Below are 20,835 nucleotides of genomic sequence, written 5' to 3'. Positions count from 1 at the left end.
ATCCATAAACTAGACAAAGTGGAGTGTGGTCCTTATGGCTTTCCCAATCCCATTGTCACCCCTCATAAGCTACATTTTTATACAATTGTCTTTGAGATTCATGGGTTTTGGGTTATACTTTGATAGTTTCAGGTATCCACCACCAACTACCCCAATTCTTTAGAACCTAAAAAGGGTTGTCTAAAGTGTGCGTAAGAGTGCCCACCAGAGTGACCTCTCGGCTCCTTTTGGAATCTCTCTGCCACTGAAGCTTATTTCATTTCCTTTCACATCCCCCTTTTGGTCAAGAAGATGTTCTCCGTCCACAATGCCAGGTCTACATTCCTCCCCGGGAGTGATGTTCCACGTTGCCAGGGAGATTCACTCCCCTGGGTGTCTGATCCCATGTAGGGGGGAGGGCAGTGATTTCACCTTTCAAGTTGGCTTAGCTAGAGAGAGAGGGCCACATCTGAGCAACAAAGAGGCATTCGGGAGGAGGCTCTTAGGCACAATTATAGGGAGGCCTAGCCTCTCCTTTACAACAACCGTCTTCCCAAGGTTAAAACCTATGGTAGAGGGCTCAACCCATCAAACCACCAGTTCCCTATGTCTGTGGTCATGTTAGCAACTATCGAGGTGGGGTAGGCCAATACCCCTGCACTCTCCACAGGCTCCTCAAGGGGGCACTACATATTTTTTTCCCTTGCTTTTTTTTCTTTTTCTTTTAACTTTTTTTCTTTTTTAAATCAACTGTCTGAAAAAAAAATTTAAAAAAAACAAAAACAAAACATAGAATAAAAGAACATTTCAAAGAGACCATAACAAGGGAGTAAGAAAAAGACAACTAACCTGTTCCTACTTTACCCCAAGAAAGTTACCTAATATAGCAACATTTCTGTGAACTTGTTCCTACTATATCCATCAGAAATTAACAGACCATAGTCATTCCTGGGCATCCCCAAAACGTTAAATAGCTTATCTGTTCTTGGATTATTGTTCTCCCTTCCTTAATTGCTCTCTATTGCTAGTTCCCCTACATTCTACATTATAAACCATTTGTTTTACATTTTTCAAAGTTCACATTAGTGGTAGCATATAATATTTCTCTTTTTGTGCCTGGCTTATTTCGCTCAGCATTATGTCTTCAAGGTTCATCAATGTTGTCATATGTTTCACCAGATCGTTCCTTCTTACTGCCGTGTAGTATTCCATCGTGTGTATATACCACATTTTATTTATCCACTCATCTGTTGAAGGACATTTGGGTTGTTTCCATCTCTTGGCAATTGTGAATAATGCTGCTATGAACACTGGCGTGCAGATATCTGTTCGTGTCACTGCTTTCCGATCTTCCAGGTATATAACGAGAAGTGCAATCGCTGGATCGAATGATAGCTCTATATCTAGTTTTCTAAGGAACTGCCAGACTGACTTCCAGAGTGGCTGAACCATTATACAGTCCCACCAACAATGAATAAGAGTTCCAATTTCTCCACATCCCCTCCAGCATTTGTAGTTTCCTATTTGTTTAATGGCAGCCACTCTAATCGGTGTTAGATGGTATCTCATTGTGGTCTTAATTTGCATCTCTCTAATAGCTAGTGAAGCTGAACATTTTTTCATGTGTTTCTTGGCCATTTGTATTTCCTCTTCAGAGAACTGTCTTTTCATATCTTTTGCCCATTTTATAATTGAGCTGTCTGTACTACTGTCATTGAGTTGTAGGATTTCTTTATATACGCAAGATATCAGTCTTTTGTCAGATACATGGTTTCCAAAAATTTTTTCCCATTGAGTTGGCTGCCTCTTTACCTTTTTGAGAAATTCCTTTGAGGTGCAGAAACTTCTAAGCTTGAGGAGTTCCCATTTATCTATTTTTTCTTTTGTTGCTTGTGCTTTGGGTGTAAAGTCTAGGAAGTGGCTGCCTAATACAAGGTCTTGAAGATGTTTTCCTACATTATCTTCTAGGAGTTTTATGGTACTTTCTTTTATATTGAGATCTTTCGTCCATTTTGAGTTAATTTTTGTGTAGGGTGTGAGGTAGGGGTCCTCTTTCATTCTTTTGGATATGGATATCCAACTCTCCCAGCCCCATTTGTTGAAAAGACCATTATGACTCAGTTCAGTGACTTTGGGGGCCTTATCAAAGATCAGTCGGCCATAGATCTGAGGGTCTATCTCCAAATTCTCAATTCGAGTCCATTGATCTATATGTCTATCTTTGTGCCAGTACCATGCTGTTTTGGCAACTGTGGCTTTATAATAAGCTTCAAAGTCAGGGAATGTAACTCCTACCACTTCGTTTTTCTTTTTTAGAGTGTCTTAAGCAATTCGAGGCATCTTCCCTTTCCAAATATATTTGATTACTAGCTTTTCCAAGTCTGCAAAGTAGCTTGTTGGAATTTTGATTGGGATTGCATTGAATCTGTAGATGAGTTTGGGTAGAATTGACATCTTAATGACATTTAGTCTTCCTATCCATGAACATGGAATATTTTTCCATCTTTTAAGGTCCCCTTCTATTTCTTTTAGTAGAGTTATGTAGTTTTCTTTGTATAGGTCTTTTACATCTTTGGTTAAGTTTATTCCTAGGTACTTGATTTTTTTAGTTGCTATTGAAAATGGTATCTTTTTCTTGAGTGTCTCTTCAGTTTGTTCATTTCTAGCATATAGAAACATTACTGACGTATGTGCATTAATCTTGTATCCCGCTACTTTGCTAAATTTGTTTATTAGCTCTAGTAGGTGTATCGTCGATTTCTCAGGGTTTTCCAGATATAAGATCATATCATCTGCAAACAATGACAGTTTTATTTCTTCTTTTCCAATTTGGATGCCTTTTATTTCTTTGTCTTGCCGGATTGCCCTGGCTAGCACTTCCAGCACAATGTTGAATAACAGTGGTGATAGCGGGCATCCTTGTCTTGTTCCTGATCTTAGAGGGAAGGCTTTCAGTCTCTCACCATTGAATACTATGCTGGCTGTGGGTTTTTCATATATGCTCTTTATCATATTGAGGAAGTTTCCTTCAATTCCTACCTTTTGAAGTGTTTTTATCAAAAACGGATGTTGGATTTTGTCAAATGCTTTTTCAACATCTGTTGAGATGATCATTTGATTTTTCCCTTTTGAATTCTTAATGTGTTGTATTACATTGATTGATTTTCTTATGTTGAACCATCCTTGCATGCCTGGAATGAACCCCACTTGGTCATGGTGTACGATTTTTTTAATGTGTCTTTGGATTCCATTTGCAAGTATTTTGTTGAGGATTCTTGCATCTATATTCATTAGGGAGATTGGCCGGTAGTTTTCCTTTTTTGTAGCATCTTTGCCTGGTTTTGGTATTAGATTGATGTTAGCTTCATAAAATGAGTTAGGTAGTGTTCCATTTTCTTCAATGTTTAGAAAGAGTTTGAGTAAGATTGGTGTCAGTTCTTTCTGGAAAGTTTGGTAGAATTCCCCTGTGAAGCCATCTGGCCCTAGGCATTTATTTGTGGGAAGATTTTTGATGACTGATTGGATCTCTTTGCTTGTGATGGGTTGATTGAGGTCTTCTATTTCTTCTCTGGTCAGTCTAGGTTGTTCATATGTTTCCAGGAAATTGTCCATTTCCTCTACATTATCCAGTTTGTTGCCATACAGTTGTTCATAATATCCTCTTATAATTTTTTTAATTTCTTCAGGATCTGCAGTTATGTCACCTTTTTCATTTGTTATTTTGTTTATATGGGTCTTCTCTCTTTTTGATTTTGTCAGTCTAGCTAGGGGCTTGTCAATCTTGTTGATCTTCTCAAAGAACCAACTTTTGGTGATATTTATCTTCTCTATTGTTTTTTTATTCTCTATGTCATTTATGTCTGCTTTAATCCTTGTTATTTCTTTTCTTCTACTTGGTTTAGGATCGGTTTGCTGTTCATTTTCTAGCTTCTTCAGTTGATCCATTAGTTCTTCAATTTTGGCTCTTTCTTCCTTTTTAATATATGCGTTTAGTGCTATAAATTTCCCCCTCAGCACTGCTTTTGCTGCATCCCATAGGTTTTGGTATGTTGTGTTCTCATTTTCATTTGTCTCTATATATTTAGCAATTTCTCTTGCTATTTCTTCTTTAACCCACTGATTGTTTAGGAGTGTGTTGTTTAACCTCTAGGTATTTGTGAATTTTCTAAGTCTCTGATGCTTATTGACTTCTAATTGTATTCCATTGTGGTCAGAGAATGTGCTTTGAATAATTTCAATCTTTTTAAATTTATTGAGGCTTGTTTTATGTCCCAGCATATGATCTATTCTGGAGAAAGTTCCGTGAGCACTAGAAAAGTATGTGTATCCTGGTGATTTGGGATGTAATGTTCTGTATATGTCTGTTAAATCTAATTCATTTATCAGATTGTTTAGGTTTTCAATTTCCTTATTGGTCTTCTGTCTGGTTGATCTATCTATAGGAGAGAGTGATGTGTTGAAGTCTCCCACAATTATCGTGGAAACATCAATTGCTTCCTTTAGTTTTGCCAGTGTTTCTCTCATGTATTTTGTGGCACCTTGATTGGGTGCATAGACATTTACGATTGTTATTTCTTCTTGTTGAATTGCCCCTTTTATTAGTATGTAGTGGCCTTCTTTGTCTCTCAAAACATCCCTGCATTTAAAGTCTATTTTATCTGAGATTAATATTGCTACACCTGCTTTCTTTTGGGCTGTAGCTTGCATGAAACTATTTTTTCCATCCTTTCACTTTCAATTTCTTTGTGTCCCTGTGTCTAAGATGAGTCTCTTGTATGCAACATATTGATGGTTCATTTTTTTTTATCTATTCTGCAAATCTATATCTTTTAATTGGGGAGTTTAATCCATTTACATTCAACGTTATAACCGTGAAGGCATTTCTTGAATCAGCCATCTTATCCTTTGGTTTATGTTTGTCATATGTATTTTTCCCCTCTCTCTATTAATATCCTTAATTTACCCATACCGAATCTCTTTAGTACTGAACCTTTCTCCAACTCTCTCTGTCTGTAGGGCTCCCTTTAGTGTCTCCAGTAGGGCAGGTCTCTTGTTAGCAAATTCTCTCAGCATTTGTTTGTCTGTGAAAAATTTAAGCTCTCCCTCAAATTTGAAGGAGAGCTTTGCTGGATAAAGTATTCTTGGTTGGAAATTTTTCTCACTCAGAATTTTAAATATATCGTGCCACTGCCTTCTCGCCTCCATGGTGGCTGCTGAGTAGTCACTACTTAGTCTTATGCTGTTTCCTTTGTATGTGGTGAATTGCTTTTCTCTTGCTGCTTTCAGAACTTGCTCCTTCTCTTCCGTGTTTGACAGTGTGATCAGAATATGTCTCGGAGTGTGTTTATTTGGATTTATTCTATTTGGAGTTCACTGAGCATTTCTGATTTGTGTATTTATGTTGTTTAGAAGATTTGGGAAGATTTCCCCAACAATTTCTTTGAAGACTCTTCCTAGACCTCTACCCTTTTCTTCCCCTTCTGGAACACCAATGAGTCTTATATTCGGATGTTTTATATTATCTATCATATCCCTGAGGTCCATTTCAATTTTTTCAATTTTTTCCCCATTCTTTCTTTTATGCTTGCATTTTCCATTCTGTCATCTTCCAGGTCACTGATTCATTGTTCAACTTCCTCTAGTCTTATACTATGAGTGTCCAGAATCTTTTTAATTTGGTCAACAGTTTCTTTAATTTTCATAAGATCATCTATTTTTTTATTTAGTCTTGCAATGTCTTCTTTATGCTCTTCTAGGGTCTTCTTGCTATCCTTTGTATCCCATACTATGGTCTTATTGTTCATCCTTAGTTCTTTGAGTAGCTGCTCTAGGTGCTGTGTCTCTTCTGATCTTTTGATTTGGGTGCTTGGGATTGGGTTATCCATATCGTCTGGTTTTTTCATATGCTTTATAATTTTCTGTTGTTTTTGGCCTCTTGGCATTTGCTGAACTTGATAGGGTTCTTTTAGGATTTGTAGACCAATTGAATTCCTTATCTCTAATTTATCAGGTCTACAGCTTCGTGGAGTACACTTTCTCTAACTAACCAGCAGGTGGCGTCCAGGAGCCACCTGTTCTCCACAAGCCAGTTGTCCCCTGCTTTGCCTTTGTGGTGAGTGGGGGAGTGAGTCTTATGGGGTCCAGTTGGTGTACCAAGCTTGCGTGTGTAGCTGGTGTTGCCCGCCCTGTATATGGGGCGTTTTTCTGGGCAGTCAGGGATGGGGGGTGGCTCTAACAATCAAATCTCCCTGGTGATCCTGGAGTTTTAAAGCTGCTGCAATAGTCTAATCCTTCAGTTCAGTCCTGCCACAGTTTGTCTCTGCCACTGACCCACGAGTCCTTGGTGTTGGCGTATGGCTCCTGAGACTTGCAAGTGGGTCCCTCTTCCAGGCCGTGCACCCCCTGGTCCTCTGTTGAGGGATGACTGTGCTATGTCACAGGTGAGTGCCGTCCCCCCCAGGGCAGTTCTGGGCTGCTGGGCTGTGTAGGGAGGCTCCCAGTCTGCTGAAATGATGGCTGAATGGGGCTTTGTTAATTCACACTGCTCCACCTTCCCAACTCTGGGACAGTCAGCTGAGGTTGCAGGGAAGGCTAATGTCCACGCCCAGTTTTGTGGTGTGTGCCTGTTATTTGAAGCACTTCCGTCACACTGGGTTGTCTGGGGCAGCTCTGGGCTATGGGGCTGGCGATGGTCAGGAGTGTTTCCTGTCCACCAGGATGATGGCTGTGAGTGGACACCCCCCTTTTCTTGGGAAGTTGTGGTGTTTAGTGAATTTTCTCAGCCACCGGATTATTGCCTTTTGTCTCAGAGCTCTCTTAGTTTTGCTCTTGTCTTAAACTGCCCAAATTGCAAGTCTTTGAAGCTTTCTGTATTGGGCTTCTTAGAGTAATTGTTTTAGAAAAAGAAAAAAGGATTAAAAAAAAAAAAAGTGCCCTCCTCACATATCTAATGGGTTATTGAAATGCTAAGAGACAAAGCAATTAGGGCCATTAAGGAAAGGTCCACAGGGCAGAGAGATCAGCTTTTCTTCGGGATCTGCATATGAGCCTCAGGGCCTGAGCTCTGCCCTTCCCCTTTCTATGTTCACCAGAACTCCAAAAATCCTCCGCTTTTATTTTGGAGTTTTTCATGCTGTTTTTTTCTATGCCTGTCTCCTCTTTGCTGGGCTGGCTGCTCTCAGATTCTCTGGTGTCTGGTCTCAGTCTATCTATGGTTGGAGTTTGGATCAGTAGAATGAGTTTCTGATAAGGGCTGCCACTGCAGTTCTCCCTTCTCCTTCCCGGAGCTGACAGCCCCTCCTCCCACGGGACTGAGCCTGGCGGGGGGGGGGGGGGGGTACAGGTCCCCTAGCCGCAAAAACTTACAGATTTCGCTGATCTCAGCAGTTCCACGTTTTCATGAGTGTTGTATGAAGTATGCCCAAAGTCAGATTGCTCTGTGGTGTCCAGTCCACGCAGTTCCTGGCTTTCTACCTACTTTCCTGGAGAAGTAACTAAAACATACAGCTCACCAGTCCGCCATCTTTCCCCACCTCTCCTGGGCTTCATCTTTTAACTTAGCATCTCCAAACGTCTTTCTGTCTGCATCTGCAAACATCTCTCAGCATCTGACTCTGAGCTCTCTTAAGGATTCCAGTAAACTAATCAAGACCAACCCTGAATGGGTGAGTTCACACTTCCATGGAAAAAAAATAATGAAAAGGTCTTACCCACAGTTGGGTGTGTTACATCTACATGGAAACATTCCATCAAAAGATCCCACCCCACAAGATTGGATTAAAAGGCCATGGCTCTTCTGGGGTCCATAACAGCTTCAAATCAGCACACCATCTGCAGTCACATTCCCAGGTGGTTATCTTGCCTCAGCCTGTTCTTTAGTCTTCAGCCCGAGAAGGCTGTGCGCCTATTTGAAGTTTTTACCTTGCATGTTCAAAGACACCTAAAACTCAATGCAAAATCAGTCTTCTCTTTAACCTCTCCCTCCTCCAGTGTTTCCTATCTTTATGAATAACTCTACAACTTATCTAGATAGACTTATCAGGAAATCGGAAATTAATATTACACCTCACACCCTAAACCCCATATCTACTACATTTCCAAATCTTATTTCTTTTACCTCTAAAAATCCCTCATCTCTGTCCACTTCTTTCCAAGCTAACATGTTCTCTTGACAGAATGTCGCGGTAGCCTCCTAAGTGATCTCCCAGCATCCTCTCTTGCCCTCCCCACTGCGCACTGCTCCCCATTCTCTACCCTGTTGGCAGAGTGAGTTCTAAAATACACCTCTTACATGCCACTCTCCTGATTTAAAAACTGCTTCACCAGCTTCCCATTTTGATAAAGACCAAAATCCTTGACGTGACCTTCATGGCTTGGCATGATCTGGCCTTTGTTGCCCTCTCTAGCCTCAGCTCACTTCATAATATACTTGCTTTCTATCTCCAGCAACCCGGGTCTCCTTTTAGTTCCACCTCCTTCTTGCCACAAGACCTTTGTGTATATATTCTTCCCTTTCCTGGAATGCTCTTTGCCTCTTCCTCTGCTTCCCTCTTATAAAGAAACATGTGATTGCAACTCACATCATGCAACTTTCTAAAGGAGTACACCTAGAGACATTTCCTCATTGAATTTCTGCAGGAAAATAAAATATCTCCTGTTCTGCCACCTTGTGGCCACTTTCTATTACTGCTTTGCTAATTAAGGGAAAAACCTCAGAGGAAGCATCTTAGGAAAACTTTGCTTTCCCAGAAGAAAAGTCAAGATCCTTAACAATCATCTGCCAAGATCTCCCCCCCTTTTTTTTTGCCATTTGAAGGAACATTCACAGGTTCCAGGGATTAGGACATGGGTATCTTTTAAAGGACCATTTTTCAACCTACTACAGACTCTAAACACCACAAAGAGAAGGATCCTATCTGTCTTCCTTATTTTTCCTAAGCAATAGTCCTGGCACATAGATGCTCAGTAAACATATGTTGAATGAATGAATCACAGCACCCATTTTTAGTATCTCATAACACTTATGGCAATTTTCAACTTTATTTTCATCTCTGTGTTTATTCATTTAATGTCTGTCTTCCCTACATGGGGCAAAATCCTTGTCTTTTTGGTTACCAGTGCAAAAGGCCTGACCCTGAAGAAAGGGCCTGGCACAGTGTAGGCTTAGTTAATAGCTGAATATTCTCTGAGTGACTGAGTGAAAAGATTGGTCACAATTAGGGCAGTGTCAAAATAGCCTCAGGAGTAGATGTTCAAAGAACTTTTCCAAAAAATTGACCTGAAGACTAATTTAAGGCTCCTCTCCAATAGCCTGCCAGACCACACTCATCCACTCCCCAGGCCCTGTTCCCCTAAATATGATCCAGCATGTTTCCTTTAAGACTCTGAGTAAGTTGTAGAAAACTACAGGAAGTAATAACTCACAAAATCACCCTAACCAAAACTGAATTAATTAAACTAATTGAAATTGAAGAGAACACAAAGCTATTTCCTTAAAATTAGGCGATTAAATTAATTAAAACATTTTAACTGTTCAACCTCATTGTCATGACTCTTATCAATTCTTCACAACATGCAACTTCCTAAGCAAGGACAACTAGACATTTATTTCTTCATTAGTTGTTCTGCAGGAAAAGAAAATCTCTCCTCTTGTGCCACCTTGTGGCTACTTCATACTCATGCTTTGCAAGCTTTTAATGAAAGAATCTCGGTAGAAGCATGGATCTTATGGAGATTTTGCTTTTCCAGAAGGAAAACTATTTGGTTCCTTGGTTTACAGGACTTCTTCTCAAGATGCCAGGCAAAAGGGGTAACCAATCGGAAAACTAGGTTTGATTTCAAAGTCTATAATTTTAGTGCCTGCTATGGGCTAAGCCCAGCATTAAGTGTGTTTAGAAACAGAGAAGAATATGACCCCATTGTTTTTCCTACAGAGCTCAGTGTCCAATGGTGGGAGATATTAAGATAATTATGTGATGCAAGGCCATGAACAAAAGAGTAAAGAGAAGGTGGGCTCTTTGGAAGGGGCACGCACAGAATGGAACTAGCTGACGTCGAGCTTTCTCCTGGAAAGTTAGGGTTCCGTGGGTTAGTGCTTCAGGCAGTAGAGTGCTTGTCCTTTCCCTGCCTGGTGTCAGGGACCTTGTCTTCAACTTCTCTGCTGTTCTTTGCACAGACCTGGGCACTCAGCAGAGACTAGTTTGTTCCTAATATGGATTCCTTGGGGCAATCGATTTCTCCAGAAAATAGATCAGCTCAGTGTGGCTGGCAGCAGCAAAAAGAAATAGCCATTCTTCTGATGAGAATGGTCAACAAAATGAGGCCACAGTTCAGGCATGGAATAATCTGGGGAATGGCTAAAATGTTTGGAAACAATGCACTTTTTTTCTTTAAACAAAACAGGTCTTTGTAATGCAACTGTGTGTCTCTTATCTGTTGAAGAAAAGAGTAGAGAAGCATCAGTTTGTTGTCAGAAGGTGTCATTTGCAAAGGCCTGTAGGGATGATCCAGTGTTTCTCGATGGGGGCTAAAACCGTTCCACTTGGTAGGGAATCGGCCTAAGCTCTGCAGCGGGCTTATCATCCCTGGCTCCTGGGCACCAGATGTCAGTAGTATTCTTTAGTTATTGTGATAACCAAAAGTACCCCCATTCCCACTACATTCCCAAACCCCTCCTTCTCTCAGGACTAGTGCTGCCCATGGTTAAGAACCACTGAAACTTCTCACTTTTATTGATGGGTAAATTGAGGCCCAAATAGAGGAAGGAACTTGCCTAAGTCACAGACAAGGCATATATCAAAGATTTATTGAAACCTACTATAGAAGCTCAGGCATTCTACTAGAGCCCGGGCAACCACAAGAAGTACAAGATATGACCAATCTTCAGAAAAGGACAGGGAGAGAGTAAAGAACTAAGACTTATTGGGCATCTAGTGCGTTCTAGCACCTTCTAAACCTTTCCATGTAATCTTTGCAACAACTCTGAGGAAACTGAAGCTCAGAGACGTTAAGTTGTGGAGAAAGAATTTGAACCCCGGTTTTCCTGACTCCAGAGTTAGTTCTCCTTTCACTATCACCTTTTCAATGTATGTGCAACCTTAGAAACTGACATTTAAAAATTATCCAAAATTTGGAAATAAGGCAAAAAGATGACCATGTGTCAATTCAAAGTTATGCTGGAGCATAACTGATATAACCACCTAACTGTCGTCTGGCTCTTGAGAAAATATAACTCTGTTTAACTTAGTATTTACTATTGTTTAGGGCCCAGTCTCTGTAAAGTTAGAGATCAACTAATAAAAACCCAAGAAAGTACAAATGATTTTTTTCCGGTAAGGTGGATACGTAAATGACTCTGTCCAATAGAGAAGATTACCATAAAAGTTGTAGATTTATTGCCTTGTAGAGCATTAACTACTTTGTATCTAACTTAGCAATTTTATTTCAGCATCTTTTTTCTTTCTCATACCTTCTTTTGAACCGTCATTCTTCCTGTTCTCTCAGTAATGAGTTAACTAAATTGTTGACACATGCCCACTATATAGTTTATATAAGAGTTGGGTTTTTAACTCCTTGGAGATTATATTTTGATACTAGCATGAGTTAGTGAGTGGTTGGCTGCTGCAGTGTGAGAGTAAAGCTCTAAGTATTATACAGAACAAACGAGAAGGCTGAGTGCCGAGAGAATCAAAGAAAGGGAGTTCTTGAGCAGGGCTTTGAAGGAGGGTAATATTTGTTCAGGCAGAAATAAGGGAGGTATCTTGGGGTGGGAAGATTGCATACAAGCAAGGGAAGAAATAAATTAGGCTTTTTGTTAGAGGCTATGATTAGTAGAAAGGCACCTGGTTGAGTCTTTTTCCTAGGGTCAAGCTTTTGACTTTGTAGGATGTGAAAAGTGACAATTTTTAAAAAAAAAAGACTAATGTAGACGCTCAGTGAGGTCAGAGATTGAAGCTATTTTATTCAGCAATGTACTCTCAATTCCTGGACATAGTAGACAGGGGCTATCTGTTGAATGATTAAGTCGATCAAAATAGAAGACGATGATTAGATTCTGTTCATTGACTGTTTATATGTGCCAGGCACTGTGCCAAGTTCTTTACATAAATATTTGCATCAGTTTTCACATTGATGGTATGAAGCAGAATTTTCTTATTTTTTAAATGCAGTTCCTGCCTATGAAAAACTGTAACATGGATGCTCTTTATTCTGGGGGGCCTCCTGAACCCTTTCTCCATGACCCAGGATATGTAATTATTTCTCCCATTGCCCAAACTTTCCCCTCCTCCCCAAGGCTGCTGGTGTCATCTTCATTGGACTAAGTCAGTCCTAAATGATGTGCTCTTGAGACAGGACCAGAGGGTGCTCTGGGTGACCTGGGAACATACATAAGTAAGTACTTGCTGAGTTTTAATGAGTGGATCTGGAGGCAGCAGTCCCTGGGGCCCTTGGCTGTCTGACCTACAGGGCACCCTCATGCTGTGGTGGAAATTTCAAACTAGAGCAGAGGGAAAATGGTTCTGCTTTCACCCCTGCCCCTATGCCATGTGGGAAGAGATCTCTGGACTCTTGTGGGAAGAGAAGTCTCTACCTGTTTCTGGGTACTAGGACGGTGTGCCAGACAGAGATGTGTTGTTCCGATTCCCCTTTCAGGAAGGGACTCATTGCACTGCCCGGCTGGGAGGGGTGTGGTCGGCTGACAGCCTCCTACCTTCGACTGGGTTCCAACTGGCCTCCACCCTTGAGCTAGGTACTGGTTTTCCCAGAATGGCCCCAGCTAATGACAGAGCAAGACTGTCATACAAGGGCCTATCCATTTCTGCGTAACGTGGGACTCCTTCAGTATGCTTGGGAGCCTCCCATTGAGCTGATAGAGACTTTGTCAGATCTGCGTCATGGTCTGGCAGCCCCCCTTGCCCAAACCTGCTTGCTCCCTTTTCTGTTCACAAATATTACTCCCTAATAAGCCTTCATCACTTCACGTCTGTCTCAGCATCTGCTTTTTGTAGGACCCAGCTGCTACAGATGAGATATTGTAGCTTCAAAATCCTTCCATTGGTGAAAGGAATGATATTTTTAAATTGCATTTGAGCCAACATCAGCAGAATGTGTATTTACTCTGACTGCTAGGGACCAACAAATACTTCCTTTCTGGCACGTGGATCAAATAAGCTTGTGTTTCTTGCTATTCTTTTTTGGCACCAAATATGGCCTGGTGTCAGATAATGTGGCTTAAATGTTGCCACTGGCTTTCTCAATCAGCAGTTTGTCCAATTGATTGAGAGTGTGACTGAGGACACGGTCATAGTACATTTCCTGCCAGCTGGTTAGTTTCAGTCAAACTACCTGCTTATAGATGGACTGTTTTCTGGTCACACATGGACTCCATAAACCCCTTGCCCACACAGTGAGCCATGACTTGGGCCACTTGTTTCTTAACAACCTGCAGACTGTCATCCTTCTCTTGGGCCACTTACAAAATGCCCTTTATTTTGTCTTGATAGGAGAGTCTTAATGTGGTTGGCAACCAGGTGTTTTTCTGTATGGAAGCACCTCCTAGTTCCTTATTAAAAGAGAAGCACCCCAAATCATCCATCCATCCATTCATCCATCCATCCAGTGTCTATTGATTGCCCTTTACTTGATCAGACTCTTGCAGTCACACCCCCAGCACCACATTTTTAAGACATCAACATGCAGCTTCTTCAGTGGCAACTACCAGGCAGACACCTCTGAGAGTCAACAGCTTTACTTATTCCTGTTCTCTGTATTCAGCCATCTTATCTTTCATGTCAGAAACAGCAAGCCCCAACTTGTGTAGTGGAGTTGATAAGAGTGAGGACTAGGGAATCAGACAGTCTCGGGTTCAAATATCAGTTCTCTGACCTACCAGCTCTGTGATCTTGCTAAGGTTACTTAACCTCTCTGAGCATTAGTGCATGACTCTATCAAACAAGATAATGGCACCTTCCATGCAGGGCTATATGAGGATTGATAAAAACAGTATGTATAAGCACCAACCTAACATTCAGTGAGTGCTTATTGTATTTCAGACATCCAAATATTATTTTAATATATCTGGCCCCTGGACAAATGAGATTTGAACTGCTGCAAAATGTTCTTCCATTGTAACTGTTTGTCTTGGTAAGTGCACCCTGTCCCAGTTCCATGCTTGGAGTGCCTTGAGCAAATATGACTTTGTGACAATACCTTCTTTCTTTGTTACAGGCTGTTCCTAAATTTGTTGTGTTGAAATCTAAGGACCTTAAATATCAAACTAGCTGATGCAACATGCCTCTAATACAGCTGTTTGAATTCCAGTGTCGATGCTATGTTTGAAATGTGGGATAAGACTAGGTAAACACCCTCTTTCTTAAAAGATTAGTGGATTTGGAGGGCCTGGGCAGCTCAGCCCTGGAATGAGTGACCACTCTCGAGAGAGGTCAGAACCACATTCAGTTGGTCCCATGAAAGACAAGGCCCAAAGGCCAGCTCTCCAGGACAGCAGTAGACAAGATGCACACTTGTTCTGTCTGCTGCTGTTACGCTCACTGGGACCCACTTACCAGAATTACCGTTCTTGCCCTGGCAGAGGGGAAGGAGTCAGCTTCCCTGGACCTGCAGGCTGGCAGAACAACTCAGCTCTTACCCCTTTCTCCCCGTCCGAGAACAGGGAACCTTGTCTGCAGTGTGAGAAGCTGAAACCCTTTACTCCCCAGAGACCCTCCCTTTCTTTCCCCACTGGATCAGGAGATACTTGCATGTTTTCCATCCTTCCCTTGTGTGTTTGTGTTCCTTAGGTAAAGCCTCATTTAACTGGAGGAGAAAAATCATTCTGGCTCCATACCTGGAATTGGGATATCAGTCTTCAGTTGGACCAAATCACATTTCCTTTTTTCTCCTCTGATTTGTCTTCACTATTATTGGCTCCTCTGTTTTCCTATATAAAATTGTTTACTTTAACCTTGTAATTAGGTTGTTCCGAATCATACCCACACTGGCCAGGGGTTTCTTGGGGGCACAGCCCCCATCTTGTCTATCTCTTTAGCCTTCTAAATGCCAGCTAAGCATTTGATCATGATAATTGAATCAAGTTGAATCATCATTAAAAAAAAAAAAACCCTTTAGTAGCATCATCTTCTAAAGTAACTTCCCACACTATAGGCAAAATTCCTCTGCAGTCAAATGCTGCACCCTATATATCTTCTCATATACAGTAAATGCATTTCCTATAGATGGGTGGCCAAGTGAACTTTTGTAAATTGAATCTTTGTTCCATGTACTTACACTATTATCTTGGAAATGCTTTAACATCAGTTGTTACTTTTCTTCTCTTTTTTTGGGGAGGGTGGGGTGGCAGAGCTCATCCTTTATCACCTCTCTACCTTCTTCCATCTTTCCCAGGATAGAAATCATTATTTCAATCAACTGTGATATATATTGATCACCAACAACTTGTGAGAGTGTTTTCAGATCATAGTCCCCAGCTCCTAGCATAAGTATTTAAATGTAGTACAAGAGTATTATTTAAGGGAACCGTTTTATAAAGCAAAGTATCACTTCTGACTGATTTCATTTGTTCAGCTTTGGTTTTGTCTGGGTTTTTCTTTCACCAAGCCTCTAGATGGATTGCATTGCACCTCTTGGGTACTTTTTCAGCCTTGACCTTGCTTCTAGGCTTTCCTGGCAATGCTCAAGCCAATCACCAAAAATATGGCAGATTTGAAATGGAAGGAAAAACCAGAATAGGGAATAGTCACCTCAGGGCTTAGTAGACAAGGTATTCTAAAACATAAGCTTCTCATCATAGACTTAAGTCGTATGCTCTCCCTCTACTCCTATGATCCAATAATACAAACTAGGAGATGCCTACCCGAAAGTAATATCCTACTTACAAAAGGATTTTCTAGAAGTTTCCTTTTAATAACAAGAATCCCTAGTGCTTTTAAGGTAGGATTTTGTGTACAAACATTCCAAAGGTGATATGGCAGATACAAATGTGAATAAATAAAAACAGAACCAGAATGTGACAATATGGTGTGACAGTATAAGAATACAGAGTTAAGAATGGCTGTGAGATGGGATAGAGGTGGTGTTTGCAGCAATGGTTACTGCCTCTCATCACAGCCTCATAGCCCAGGAAGAATGGGGTTCATTTTGCAAACCTGGCTGCACATAGACTGCCATCTTATTCTTGGAGAGAAGCAAATAGAGGGAATAAAGTCCACAGCCTTTGCCACCATGTGTCAAGCTCAGGTCAGGAAAACCCATGGCCAATCCATGGTGGCTTAAGTGACATAAGCTTCAAAATACCAGTGACCTGGATATTGGTTGAACATGAACTAGGAATGATCAGCCAAGGGGCTGGGATGACTTTCTTTTGTAAACAGTCCACAGGTAGACAGCCACAGTCCTTAGGTCCACTGGCTTGTGCCCAGCTCCTCCCATAACACCAGCCTCTTTCTGTTCTGGGGAAGGGGAGTGCACAAGGCAGAAATGAGACATAGCTTTTAACAAGCCCCCTCACCTGAAGAGGATGCTCTTCCCACATGCTGTACACATCCCCATGCCTTCTCCAACTTTAAGTATCTACCTCATGTCCCACCTTTTCTGGGAAGCATTCTCTGACCCAACCCACCCAGACATTATGCTGACGATTCTACACATATCATCCCATTGAATCCCTACAGCAGTCTGTTAGGCGGGTAAAATTATCTCCACAAGAGGAATCTAAGGTCCAAAGAGGTTAATTGATCTGTCCACAGTGCTTCCTAATGGCAGAAATGGGAGCAAAGCCCAAGTCTGTGTGAATCCAAAGCCTGTGCTCTTAAGCACTTTCTACATGATGGGTCATTTCATAGGCCTTATGATTGATTTTTATTGAGAATATGAAGCATTTCCCCAACTTCACTGAAAGTTCCTTGAAAGAAGGGATGATAATCCATTTCTCTCATGGGGCGCATTGGGTAATGACACATGCATAGTGGTTAAAGGGTCATTAATTGTGGGGAGAGGGAAGGCTGCAGCAGCTGGGTGCAAAGAATAAGGGAAAGTAATTAAAGAATACTGAGTACCAGACACCATACTGTAAAGACATTTTTTATTCCACCCTATTTTAATGCTTTATGACAGGTCCTATCATCTTTAGCAGAGACAGTTTTCTTGGTTTTGAGGCTCAAAACAAAGGTACTTATTGTCCTAGTTTGCTAATGCTGCAGAATGCAAAACACCAGAGACTGGATAGGCTTTTATAAAACGGGGGTTTATTTCACTACACAATTACAGTCTTAAGGCCACAAAGCATCCAAGGTAACACTATCAGCAATCGAGGTACCCTCACCAGGAGGATGGCCAATGGCGTCCGGAAAACCTCTGTTAGCTAGGAAGGCAGCTGGCATCTGCTCCAAAGCTCCAGCCTCAAAACTGGCTTTCTCCCAGGACGTTCCTCTCTAGCAAGCTTGCTCCTCTTCAAAACATCACTCCCAGCTGCACTCTCTTCCTCTCTTTGAGTCAGCTCATTTATATAGCTCCATCGATCAAGGCCCACCCCGAATGGGTGGGGCCATGCCTCCATGGGAACATCTCATCAAAATTATCACCGACAGCTGGGTGGGGCACACTCCAAGCAAATCCAACCAGCACCCAAGCGTCTGCCCCACACAAGACCACAAAGATAATGGCATTTGGGGGACACAATACATTCAAACCGGCACAGGGCCCATTGGGTAATGACACATGCATAGTGGTTAAAGGGTCATTAATTGTGGGGAGAGGGAAGGCTGCAGCAGCTGGGTGCAAAGAATAAGGGAAAGGTAATTAAAGAATACTGAGTACCAGACACCATACTTTAAAGACATTTTTTATTCCACCCTATTTTAATGCTTTATGACAGGTCCTATCATCTTTAGCAGAGACAGTTTTCTTGGTTTTGAGGCTCAAAACAAAGGTACTTATGAAAACTGAGTACCTTAATATAGTCAACTTTTTTATTCTGAGCCAGATCCACAGTTAAATCTTGTTCTAAAGATTTATGGAGGCTTATAAAGGGTTGTAAGGCCTTTATAAACATCCACTATTTTTCCTGAGAATGTGTTTGAGAATTTTTTTTTTTAATTTTAAATAAGTTTATTTACTTTTAGAAAAAAAAATAAAAATAAATGTTATCATACTGGCTGTATCCTTCTGTGCCTCGCCTTTTTTTGCTCACCATTATGATTCTGAGATTATCTGTGTTGGTACCCGCCTGAAACACAGGGCATGAGCTGGAGGCAGCACAGCTGGAAAGGTTCCTGTGAGAACCTCTGTGTTTGAGAAATTTAAGGTCACCAAGTACAGCTAAAAGGGATGGTACTGCCAGGTTTCAAAAGGGCAGGGACAATCCTGGCCCCACACCAGCGAATGACAGACTTTCGTGGAGCGGGGAGGAGGAGAAAAGTGGTGCCCTGTGGCAGAAAACTGGACCCAGAAAGGATATAAAGATGGAGGAGCTGGGGAGCAGATTTGCTGTTAGGCAAAGACTCACCCCAGGTGACTACAGAGGAGACGTGCTGTCCCCTATCAAGATGAAGCTGCTCTTGCTGTGTCTGGGGCTGAGTCTGGTCTGTGCCCAGCTGGAAGGAAAACATGCTGTTGTGAACAAAAACTTTGATTTGTCAAAGGTAGAGTTGGTGGACTTCTGAGGGTGGTCTGGAGGATTCTGAAGCTAGTGGGGCCTATTGGAGGGCAGGGGTTCCTTGACGTGTTAGACAAAGGGATGGTTTCAGACCTTTGGACCAAGAGTGATTGTACCATGTTAAAAGATGACACCACTTGGGGACCGCCATTCAACTGGAAGGGCAGTGGAAAGAGTCCAGGGTGGTTTTTGCCAATTGACCTGAATCCTGATGCCTTCTTTGCATTTTGTCCAAAGACACCATTATGAGTACTGGCCCACAGGCCAGAGTTCAAGATCAGAATGATCATGTGTGCCTCCTCTCCTCTTTTCTTACTGAATCACTGTACTGATTTATTGCAGATTTAGGGGAATGGTATTCCATTCTCTTGGCCTCAGACAGGAGAGAACAGATAGAAGAAAATGGTGACATGAGGGTTTTTGTGAAAGACACACATGTCTTGGCCAACTCTTCTCTGATCTATAAATTTCACAAAATGTAAGTGTGGCCTGTATTACCTGGGAGAGGGAAAAACAGAAGCCTGGGTATGCTCTCAGACCTCTACACCCACATACACACACACACATACACACACCTGTGCATGCGTACGCACAAATGCCAGGCCTGTGTCCAAAATCAGAATCCCTCATCTGGCCCTGATTCAGGACTTGGTGGACCCAAGGCTGTTCCAGATTCAGAGACAGGAGTTGGTGACAGGAGTGAATTTGAATGGGAGTAGGGAAGGAGGAGGTAGAGGGGCCTCAGAGTCCTGGGTAGTGTGGCAGAATAGGAGAGGTAAGAGCATAGAATTTGTAATCAATAGCTGAATTCTAATCTGTGTCTGTTTCTTACTAGTTGTTTGACCAAGAAAAGTCCTTCCACCTCCATTTTCCCTTGGGTAAACAGGGATGATAAACTCTCCCTCGTGACTTTTCTGTGAGGTAATGTTGTAAGGCACTTATTGGAGAGGCTGGCACATGTTGAGCACTCAGCTATCTAGACAAGTAGCTGTAGTAAGAGTAATAGTGGAAATAGTAACAGGAGTAATAGTGATAGGAATAGTTGAGTCATTTTTAAAATATCAAATCAAGTGAAATAATGTAAATAAAAGCTCTTTGGAAATTGGAGAAAAAATGTTCAAGAGTTGAGTGGAACTAGAAACCCAAGTCATGGGTAGATTGGAGAGTGGGAAGCCAGCTCCTATCAACGTCTCTTGGACATCATCCCATTCTGTTTTACAGTATAAATGGAGAATGTACTGAAATTTTTTTGACGTCTGATGAAACAGAAGAGGAAGGTGTATACAATTTTATCTGTAAGTAGACAGAAAAGTCTTTCTAAATTCTAATTCCAACTGCAAGGAATTTACTGAACCCCAGTATCTTCAGAACCTTGATCAATTCCTGATCAATGCTTATTAAGGTAATATAATGGGGATCACCTAATAGCCAAAATCCTGAGTTTGGGAGAACCTTGTGCAAAATGCTGGTGCCTGGCTCTTAATACCACTAGATGAAGAGAGGTGATTTGGTCATATATACCTCCTGCAGAAAAGTCCATTGGCAGGACAGCCTCTCATTCCCTACTCTCTTTCTGATGGTGCCCGGGCCCCTACACAGCACATTTCTGAGGATGTAGCACTGGGCGTGTAATGCCTGTGGGGCTTGGAAGAGACGGAGACATATTGTGGGCAGAGTTGGGAGGAGGTGGATGGTCTCGGAGAGGATAACAGAGGGCTAATAGCTGCTGTGGCTGAATTCTTCTACCACTGGTAGTCAATCTACCAGTATTCCTGGTTTTCAGAACTCACCTCAGGAAGCCCAGGGAGATGCAAATGGAAGGCATCCTCTTTCTCTCTGTCTCTTGTGGGACATGCACTTGAATTTGTTTTTTAGAAAAGAACAGTTGAAGGGCTGTACTTGCTTCCCACAGACCAATGAAGTTCTGAACTGTGTTCTCTTTCCTCCACAGATAATGGAAATAATACATTTCACATCATTGAAACTGACTATGTTACATACATTATTATGTACTCAATATCAACAGTGGGACAGAATACAAAGTGATGGAGCTCTATGGTAGAGTATTGTCATGCTGGCACTCACCTTGGGGTGAGGAGTCAGGGGAGGAAGGAACCCTGGAGACAAAGTGATCCTCCCAGTCTTATCCTGGGAGCTCCTCCCTCTCTGAAGACAGATGCTCACTT

At 41.7% G+C, this 20,835-nt stretch overlaps 1 long non-coding RNA gene across 1 annotated transcript in view; it reads left to right on the top strand.

Annotated features, from left to right (window-relative positions):
* Positions 1-20,633, top strand: part of LOC119505348 — a 57,570-nt gene extending 36,937 nt beyond the window's left edge. The window contains exons 3-5 of the long non-coding RNA XR_005210718.1: positions 18,992-19,127; positions 19,871-19,944; positions 20,601-20,633. This is a non-coding gene — a long non-coding RNA (uncharacterized LOC119505348). The remainder of the gene's footprint in view (positions 1-18,991; positions 19,128-19,870; positions 19,945-20,600) is intronic.
* Positions 20,634-20,835: the final 202 nt, after the last annotated feature.

Source organism: Choloepus didactylus, chromosome 10 (genome assembly GCF_015220235.1).
Source record: "Choloepus didactylus isolate mChoDid1 chromosome 10, mChoDid1.pri, whole genome shotgun sequence".
NCBI lineage: Eukaryota > Metazoa > Chordata > Mammalia > Pilosa > Megalonychidae > Choloepus > Choloepus didactylus.
Note: the sequence above shows the minus strand (reverse complement) of the source record. Positions and strands in the feature narration are given on the sequence as shown.